The 10,139-nt window shown below is 33.5% G+C and overlaps 1 pseudogene; it reads right to left on the bottom strand.

Moving 5' to 3' along the window:
• Positions 1-1,640: 1,640 nt before the first annotated feature.
• LOC132680378 (large ribosomal subunit protein eL29 pseudogene) lies at positions 1,641-8,233 on the bottom strand (annotated as a pseudogene).
• Positions 8,234-10,139: the final 1,906 nt, after the last annotated feature.

The following is a 10,139-nucleotide window of genomic DNA, read 5'->3' as shown; positions in this document are numbered from 1 at the left end:
GTCTTGGGTACTTACAAATCTAGGAGTTTCTCTGGGCTCCTAGGTGGCTCAATTGGTTAAGTGTCCAACTTCAGCTCTGATCATGATCTCTCAGTTCGTGAGTTAATGAGTTAATGAGTTCATGAGTTTGGGCCCTTGCATCAGGCTGTACACTGACAGTGCAGAGCCTGCTTAGGATTCTCTCTCTCCCACTCTCTCTCTACCTCTCTCTGCCTTGTGTTTTCTCTCTCTCCCTCCAAATAAAAAAATAAACTTTTAAAAAAATCTAGGATTTTCTAATGTGCAGTTGATTTAACTACTACTTTCTAATGGAATGGAACATAGGTGTATACAGTTGACTTATGACTGGAAAAGAAGGTGATTTACCACTAAGATATCACTTTACACCAATCAGAATGACGAATATGAAAAAGACAAGAAATGACAAGTGTTTGTGATAATGTGGAGAAAAGGAAACTTTGTGCACTGTTGGTGGGAATGTAAATTGGCGCTATGGAAAACATAGGTTTTTTAAAAGATTAAAAATAGAAATACCACACTATCCAGTTATTTCATTGCTGGGTATTTATCCAAAAAAAATGGATTTGAAAGGATATATATACCCCTATATTTATTGTAGCATTCTTTACTACAGCTAAAATATGGAAACAGCTCAAATGTCTATCAGTAGATGAATGGATAAAGAAGATGTGAGATAGATAGATAGATGATAGATATATAGACAGATAACTAATGGAATATTACTCAGCCGTAAAATATAATGAAATCCTGTCATTTGCAACAATATGGATGGATCTGGGGAATATTATGCTAGATAAAATAACAGACAAAGACAAATTCTATATGATTTCACTTATACGTGGAATCTAAAAAAGCCAAACAAATGAGCAAAAAAACAGAAACAGACTCATAAATATCAAGAACAAATTGGAGGCTTACAGAAGAAAGTGGGGTGGGGGGTGGGTGAAATAGGGGGAGAAGACTAAAATAAAAAGAGTCTTTTCTGAGCCTTTGGTTGCCTTGGTTGTTTCTACATTGATCTTTTAAAATTCCATGCAAAAGAGGCAATTATCTTTTATTTAATTTTTATGAGACTCTTTTAAGTGAAAAGCTTTTTTACAATTTCTTTCTATAGCTCAGATACTTTCCTAATTCATACATAAGACTTTCTCATTTGTTTTTTAGATTGGCAATCACAGAGCTATAGAATTATAGAATTACTATTAATATTTCTCAGTCTTTATAGAAAATGCTGTGCATGGGTAAATATTTCTCATCTATGCTCAAGACTGTTTCTGAACATTATATAAGTAGATTTTTTTTGTTTTTCTCAGGTTGAACTTGTGCTTTGATTATTCTTTATCAGTCAGTTTTTTTAGGTGGCACTTCATATTTGCTCTAAGTTCACTGCAAAACTTACACAGTTAATTATTCTTCCAAACAACTCAGAGGTAAAATTTTACCCACAGGCAGATTTGTTTAAATATGTAAATTTCCTTAAAATAAGGAACTAGCAAAATTGTGAGAAATTCTAAAAAAAAAAATTATTTGTACAAAGAGCACAGGACACCAGCCCCATGCTGACAGAAGCCCAGGTGTCACACCAGTCCTTCCATCCTCACATTGGCAAACAGAAACCTCTACACTGGAGCCTTTCTTGGGGACTGGGCACCTTTGGAAGACTGAGCCACAGCAGGAGCTGGAGCCAGAGTCACAGCTGCAGCCTGGGCCTTTGTTTGCCTTGGTCTTGGATTTTGGCTGGCAGAACCCGAGACCCTTGGCAATGTGGGCATGAGCGTGTTTCCTCAGCTGAGAGTAAGCAATGTGGGCAAGTCAATTGAGCTTGAGGCTACTGCCCTTTGGGATCTTGGGCTTGACCTCCTTGGGCTTGATGAGGACATTGTAGCCTCAGCATGTGCACTAATGGCCTTGGCGTTGTTGGCCTGCATCTTCTTATGGCCCTTTTTGTTTTGCTTCTAGGCAAAGTACCTATTCCTCAGGAACTGCGGGTCTAAGTTAAGATCCCAAAAGATTCATATCTTTGCGACTTGGTTTCTTGATGCCATTTCTGTGCCATTTTTGTGACTGTGCATGGTGTGGTCCTTGGACTTGGCTGTGTCTGCACCAAAGCCCACAGCTCTCAAAGTGCCTTCTTTTTTTTTTTTTTTTTAATGTATTGAAGCTGTTTTCTTTGCATTGGAGATCTGAATCACAGTTTACAACATCATTAACCTGATAATGCTTTATAATTACTCATTATCAATGAGGACCCCATGGAACCCTCAATAATAAATTCTATTTGAGAGATTTAAAGAAATTAAAACAGATTGAAAATCAAATTTCAAGAGCTCTTAGAATTATGGAAAAGAAGTACATAGTTAAAGAACACTGTGCTAGGAGTAGCTATCTTTTCCAGACTCCATCAATACCAGTTAGATACAGGTCACTAGAGCACACACAGAAGAAGACAGTGGGGCTGTGAGTGGACGTGGACACTTTACAATCAAACTTCTCTTGCCATGTTGTTTCTTATATTACCAAAAGATATGATTGAACAACTGGTATTTTTAAAAAGATTTTTCCTCTTCCTTGGGTTCAAAACCATTAAAATTGCTGACCATAATTTCTTAAGCACTAATTAGAGGGCAACTGAAGAAAATCTAGGCAAAGCATGGACATAAGCAATGAATCATGTTAACCACAAACCCCAAAATGCTAAGTCTTTGATGAAATTCCCAGATAAAGATAATTAGCAACATTTCCCTTTGTTTGACTTTTCTTTTGCTTCAGAAGAGAACTTATTTTCATATCACGTGCTTTCTTTGGGGAGAACAATCTGGAATTTCTTAGCATATTTTGTGGTATTTATTTTTCTCTTGATGTATTTCATTCACTGAATTCAAAACCTACAGCATTTTCATCTTATTTGCAGGGCTCCACAATGTGAGATCTCAAAGTACCAAAAGCTATTTAGCTCAGGTTATGTCAACATAGATTGGGTTTGTTGTATCTGGATACTGGTGCTAGAAAACAAAACAAAACAAAACAAAACAAAACACCTTGTTCTTCACTTGATTCTGGCTCCTTACTTCCATAAGCTGCTGGCCATTTCCCCTTCGTTACTTATTTATTCAGCCTAACTGCCAACACTTTTGACCCATTGTTGAGCTTTGATATGTCAACTCTGCTTGATTCTCTAGACTTTCCTTTTATACCCAGAGCTATAAGCATTTATTAACTTTGACCTTAGTAGCAAAATTAGGTCTATATTCAACTATGACCTGATTCCTATTCCCTAGCTTTGAATAGAAGAACTAATCTAGCTCAACTTTTTTTTGTGTATGTGTATATCTATCCAACTCTTCTCATGGAGAGTAAGATAAAGATTCATGGTAAGTTAAATTCTATTAATTACTTTCAGAATCTACTATTCCAACCTTCTTCATACACATATATAAAAAAATTAGTAATGTCATGCTGTCAGAAAAGAGAATATTTGCGTTGAAGAGTGAAAAGTGTTTCTCTGACTCTTACCTGTGGAATTGGAGAGCAGATTTGAACTCAATTTACTGATATTTTGTCTTCATAAACACTGAAGCTGAATGAGAACAATGTAGCCTGCTTTTCTAAATTCTTCTTGAACCCTTTATGCGTGTGGGTGATGTAAATCTTCCTCAATCACTAATGATCCCAATATTCTCTGTTCACCTATTCTCTGTTCAGTTATTGTCAATGATTCTCATTGACTCCCAGGGAGAGCCTTTTCTCTTCAGTTGATTCAAAGATCTTTAGTGTTACTTCCAAGTATTTCTTTTTACACTCACCAAATGGTAATGACTCTTCAAGTCTTCTGTATACACCCTATTCTCCAGACTCTTCTCTCTACCCCACATAATCTTGTATTTACCCAAAATGTTCTTTAAGCCTGTTTAGGAGCAAGTTTATTACATTTATATTATTTTATTTTACATAGAATTGCATTCTAATAGACATCACTTTTGGAAGAGTTTTAGTCTCTGTTCTCATTTAGTATTAATTACATGTTTCAGAGAGATTTTTCGTAGTGTGTGATCTCTTTCATTCAGATACATACACATATGTATATATGTGTATATATATATATATATAAGCAGGGTTGATAATCAAAATAATTCAGTGACTAGAAAGGCATAAGCATAGAGTAAACAAATTAACAAAACAAATCAGTAGTAATAAGGCCTTATATTACACTGGAACATGCTGGCTGAACATTGAATTTGTGTGTGTCTGTGTGTGTCTATGTGTCTAATAATTTACAGATATGATTGGCAGAAATAATGACAGGTTTGCATTTTGGAGAGAGATATCTGTCTTTATAGAATGTTTAATCTCCCTTTCAAGTTACAGTGATTCTCTGTAAGTTCTTAGATGCTAACTCTAAGTTGTTACCAATTTATTTTCATTTAGCTAACAAAATGAACCTTGGACTCCCTAACTAATATCTTGTCCTTGAGAGAAATATCATTTGGCCTAGGGGTAACACAATTAATCTATATTGAAGTAAAGATCATTTATTTTTTTAATAGACTGCAGACATGAAACCTCTTTTTAAAAGACATCTTTTATGTTTGTTAGCTTGTTCAGCTGTTTAACTTTCAAAAAGATTGTGAAAATCCAATTTCTTGAATTGCATGAAAAGTTAAAGTTATCACCAATTTAAATATATCAATGATATTCCCTATCTGGTATGCTTACAATGTTATAAAATATTGTTCTCAGTTCATTGAACTACTATTATAAGTTTTTACAAAATTTAGTTAAGCATTACAGTGATAGATCATTGATACATAAGGATGTAATTCAAAGTAAGTAACTGCAAATTTCATAAGGCAAACTTTGTAATGTGAATTATGTAATTTTATTAGATAATTATACTTCAAAAATTGAAGCAAAAGTAAATAGATTTAGCTTCTGTCAGATTTAAAGCTATCAGCATTCTTTTCAGTATCCCTCTAGTCTTATTAACATCATATGACAAGTCTCTGATAAAACAATATGTAGGTGGATTTTTTCCTCTGGCTTATACCTAGGTATAAATGTTAATTTTTTAAATGTTTTATTTATTTTTGAGACAGAGAGTGACAGAGCATGAGCAGGGGAGGGGCAGAGAGAGAGGGAGACACAGAATCTGAAGCAGGCTCCAGTCTCTCAGCTGTCAGCACAGAGCCCCACGCGGGGCTTGAACTCACAAACCGCGAGATCATGACCTGAGCCAAAGTTGGATGCTTAAGGACTGAGACACCCAGGCGCCCCATATATCTAAGTATAAATATTAAAAGAAATGAAATTTTAGATTACTAATGATGAAAACTTAAATGTTGTGGTAGCCTATTAGAGAATAAAATGTTGACAAATGGAACCTAGTACAATGCTTGAATCACAATTCATATTCTGTTTAAGTAAGCATTTAGATTAACCCACTGATTAGTTATCGGTGAAAACCATGTGGAGTTTTCAGATAACATAAACTAGAAGGCAATGCACACTAAACGTATACTTTTTATTAAACAAGAATTTATGTTATACCTTAAGGAAGGAAGAGGCATTAGTAGAGAATTAGTAACATTGTGTTTAGCTGCTTTTTAAGATTTTTTTCTAATTATCCAGAAACATTGTTCTTTCTCCATTCATGTAATTTTTTATTTGTAGACTAAAAAGGATAATTTTATTCATATAAAAACTTTAGACTTTTCTTGGTAATAGACTGTTTTCATATGAAACCACAATAAATATTTTAGGAAAGAAATTAAAGACATATAGAAACAAGGCACATGTTGAATTAAGAGACACACTATCCTACTTTATAACTGTTATGCTAAATACTCTCTGTAGTGGTGAAATTTACCAAAGCATGGCAGATTTGAAGAACAATTATTCATAGTCACAATCATAAATGACAGCAATCATGAAACTGTCCTTAAAATACCATCTTTAAACAAAAATAATTAGGTAATAATAAAAATATGGCATCCAACAAAATGTTAAAAAATAGATTCAACCTCTTTTAAGTATACTAGGAAATATATATGTATACCAGGAAATTTTTACTAGAACCTTATTTGGCATTCCTTTTTCCTTCCATTAATTAGGAGACTGTTTATATGTGTATAAGGCAAAATTCTTCTTTTAGGTTTATTATGTATGAGAACATACCAGGAACATAAAGAACTACTCAAAACAAGGTAAAGAAGGATCTATATGATCTAAATCCAAAATTGGAGAGTTTAAAAGATGACTCTTTTATATGAAAAGAAATTCAAATGTTTATACCCTTTGTTTAAAAATCCCTATCTTCAGATATAAGCAGTTGAAAGAGGAGAGAAATTTAGATCCAGGTTCTAAATCTAGTTGGTATTTATAAACTTCTAAATATAAAATAAAGTTACTAACACAGTGTTACTGATGAACTCCTCCTAAGGTGGCCCTCAATAGAAATTTCAGTGAAGGGGTACTCAAATGGCTATAAATGAGAGATTTTTGAAATTCAGTTAATAATAACAATTGCTATTACTCATTGAACTTTAACGAATATATCTGAAAGTATAATCTGTAGGTACTAACATTTTACAGATTAGGAAATGATACCTAATTTGGGTAGCTGGACTGCTATCACAAAGTTAGAGATAGGGGCGCCTGGGTGGCTCAGTCAGTTAAGCATCCAACTTCAGCTCAGGTCATGATCTCACGGTCTGTGAGTTCGAGCCCTTCATCGGGCTCTGGGTGACAGCTCGGAGCCTGGAGCCTGGTTCGGATTCTGTGTCTCCTTCTCTCTCTGCCTCTCCCCAACATGTGCTCTGTCTCTCTATGTCTCTCAAAAAATAAGTAAATGTAAATTTTTTTTTTTTTTAAATTGGAGATAGATTCAGGTATAGAACTTTGGACTGTCTGATATCAGCATTGGTATCCATAGTGCTACTTTTCAGCTCCTGAATTTTTTTCTATAGCACTTGGATTGAATAAATTTTTAGTTGTTTCTGATGGAGAGTGCATTTTCTACAGGCATAGTCACACCCCAAATCCTTTAATGCAATTAGGGAACTGCCTAGGGCATTGTGGCATGAATGAAATATTATCCTTTTCCTTGATGACCTAATACAATACCTTTTTTGAGAGGCTACTATGTTGCATTGTATTTATTTACACATATAGAAGTGGGAAGTGCTGAACTCATGATGCCTTGTACAATTTTAGACAAAAGGTAACTTTTATACTGCTTCACTTATGACAAGTAGTTATTTCCCTGGAAGAGATATTGAGAGATTCAAGAAACTTGTCAGTGTAGCAAGATTTTGGAACTTGTCAGTGTAGACCCATGAAATAAACTGCAAAAACCTTGGCAACATAAAATAATATAATGGTGACTACAGTTTGGACTTTTGTCTAAAGAAGTTGGGAGACATCGTAATATCAAAGCAAAGGCTTAACTTGTTGGGATCTGTATTGTAGCAAAATGACCTTGGAGCTGTGTGTGAAGTTTGGTGTGAAACGAGGGTAAACCAGAGTTAGAAGACAGAATTTAGACACTATTTCAGTGGTTCAGAACAGAAATAATGAGGGCCTGAATGTTAGAATGAATAAGAAGAAAGGTTTTGATCGATGCAAATAAGGGCTACCATTGAGAGAGCTTCATGAATCACTGGTTGGGAGAGGAGGGACAGAATTTAAAGAAGAACTGATTTGAAGTTTTCCAGCTTGAATAATTATTGGAATTAAAAGTATCAATGATTCAAAAGAACATCAAAGCACTCTGGGGAAAGTGAGTTTCCAAGAAGTGATTCTAGAAGCCCCTTATTTTTACTTTCTGAAGAGAGAAGGTGTGTGTGTGTGTGTGTGTGTGTGTGTGTATTTATATTTATATATGCTATATATATATAATGCTACATATATATAATGGTATATATATGCTATATATATATTATGCTATCTATATCTATATGTATATCTATATACTAATATGATGTTATGGTATTTTGTCATGAAGAAAGACTAAAGTACTATTATGGAGTTTTTTTGTTTTGTTTCTTTTCTTTCTGTCCTCCTGTCTCTGAAGATTTCCTGTATTCTGACTGTTTCCCAACACTAACCTAGTTAGTTTTACTTACTGAACGGTAAATGAAGAGGACTCACCTAAAGGTTTTTCGTTTTGTTTTGCTTTGCTTTGTTTTGTTGTTCTTCTGTTACTGCTAAATCCCATGTCAGGAAACGACTTAAGATAGCACCAAATCTCGAACAGGTTCAATCAGTTTGAAATTGCTTAAGACTACATTCCAATATTGTTTGTCAGGCCAGAATGGAAGTAAAATTTCCAGACCTCTAGGAACACACAGGAAGTAGAAAATGAATACGGCTGATAGTTATTTAGTGGTTGTAAGAGATTGCTGTCTTTACTAACTGAATTTTTAACATTTTTTTTATATCACATTTTTGAAGAAGAGCATTACCTTTGTATACCAGGACTAATCATTTCCACTAGCTTGATACCCTGACCAATAAATTAAGAACTACGTTATGGCAGCAATGGCAAATGAAGAACTCAAACAATTACCTGGAGAATACAGCCACTGAACGTAAAAACAAATAAAAAACTGTGATTATATACAACAAGATGTACTACCATCCTGATCCATCTCAAAAAGAATTTCCTGATCTATGTTTGGAAAAGAATTTCATTCTGTAACACGTTAATAAAAGTAAAGGAAAATAAATGCAAAGAAAGGAGGGAAGGAAGGAAGCAGCAGCAAATCGCTACATAGTAACTACAGATTCTAGCTAAAGTTTAAGTTATGGTGAAGGTAAAATATAGCATATACCTGTAAAATTCTTCTAACCTTTATGTGCAATGGCAGAGTTGAATAGTTATGACAGAGACTTGTATAGCTCAAAAAAGCTAATATAGTGACTGTGTGGCTCTTTACAAAAAATGTTTGCAAACTTTTGATCTAGTTAATGTTATCATGTTTTTTATTAGGTAATTAGGCATTATTATAAATTTGTTACATTTATATGGTGGTTTATATACACACATACACACACACGCTATTTAACGTGATAAGATGTAATTCTCTTATTTGTTTTTTGCTTACCTAATAAAATCATACGACCATATGTTTATAATTTCAGCAGGTAATTTATGTACAAAGTCATATTTGATCACATTTTTAATCCTAGTATGTTAGATTTCACAACCTTCTGGCATCATCTCAAACTACTAGAATATTTAAACTGATTCATAGTCAAAGAACTTTGGCAAAAGACTGATCTATATTTCTCTGCCTACATACTGGATTCATTGACCAAATGGTTCAATAATCCTGACTAGAACTAAATAGTGAATCACAGGCTGAAAGCTACCTTGAGAACAATTTAATATATTCTGAGAAGAAACTTCTTTCAGACAGTTTGACTCTATACTTGTACTTCTTTCTAGTACTGATATTTTGTTGTAAAGATTGTGGTACAGATACTATGTAATAATTACCTAAGATTTATATTAGAACAAGAAAAATACAGCATATAATTTTTTAAATAGGTATCTTGTTTTGCATCCTGTAATAGTTTGAAAAGAGGACTCTACTGAAAAACATTGAAGCAAAACTCAGTGTTAAAAGGAAATCTATTTCTGGTCAATTGTCTTTTGAAATGATTTTATACTGTTGAATATATTCTTTGAATGCCCTGTAATTTAACACCAGAAATTCATAAGTTAGTATGATATTCTCCAAATGAAAAATTAACTACTTTTTAAGATAAAAGTGTGATTAACCTGTGTGATTTTATCTCTGAGGAGATTCTATGGGCTACAAAATGTTCAAGGTGTTTGGGATATCAGTGTACAATGATTGATGTATAAACAGTTCCTTCTCTCAGTGACTTTCCAATATAGTGCATGAGATAGAAATTAGACAAAAAAAGTAAAGGTAAAATAGTATAGTATAATAAAATATAAAAATAGTGTAATAAAATATTTAAAAATAAATTAGTATAATATAATATAAGGAAAAGAAAAAAGACTAGGGTACAAGGATAATCACTGTTTTTATGATTTATAATTGGAAATAAATGAAGAAAATGTCCAAATGTAAGGATTAACGACACCGATT

This window comes from Panthera onca, chromosome A1 (genome assembly GCF_046562875.1).
Source record: "Panthera onca isolate mPanOnc1 chromosome A1, mPanOnc1 haplotype 2, whole genome shotgun sequence".
NCBI classification, from domain to species: Eukaryota; Metazoa; Chordata; class Mammalia; order Carnivora; family Felidae; genus Panthera; species Panthera onca.
Note: the sequence above shows the minus strand (reverse complement) of the source record. Positions and strands in the feature narration are given on the sequence as shown.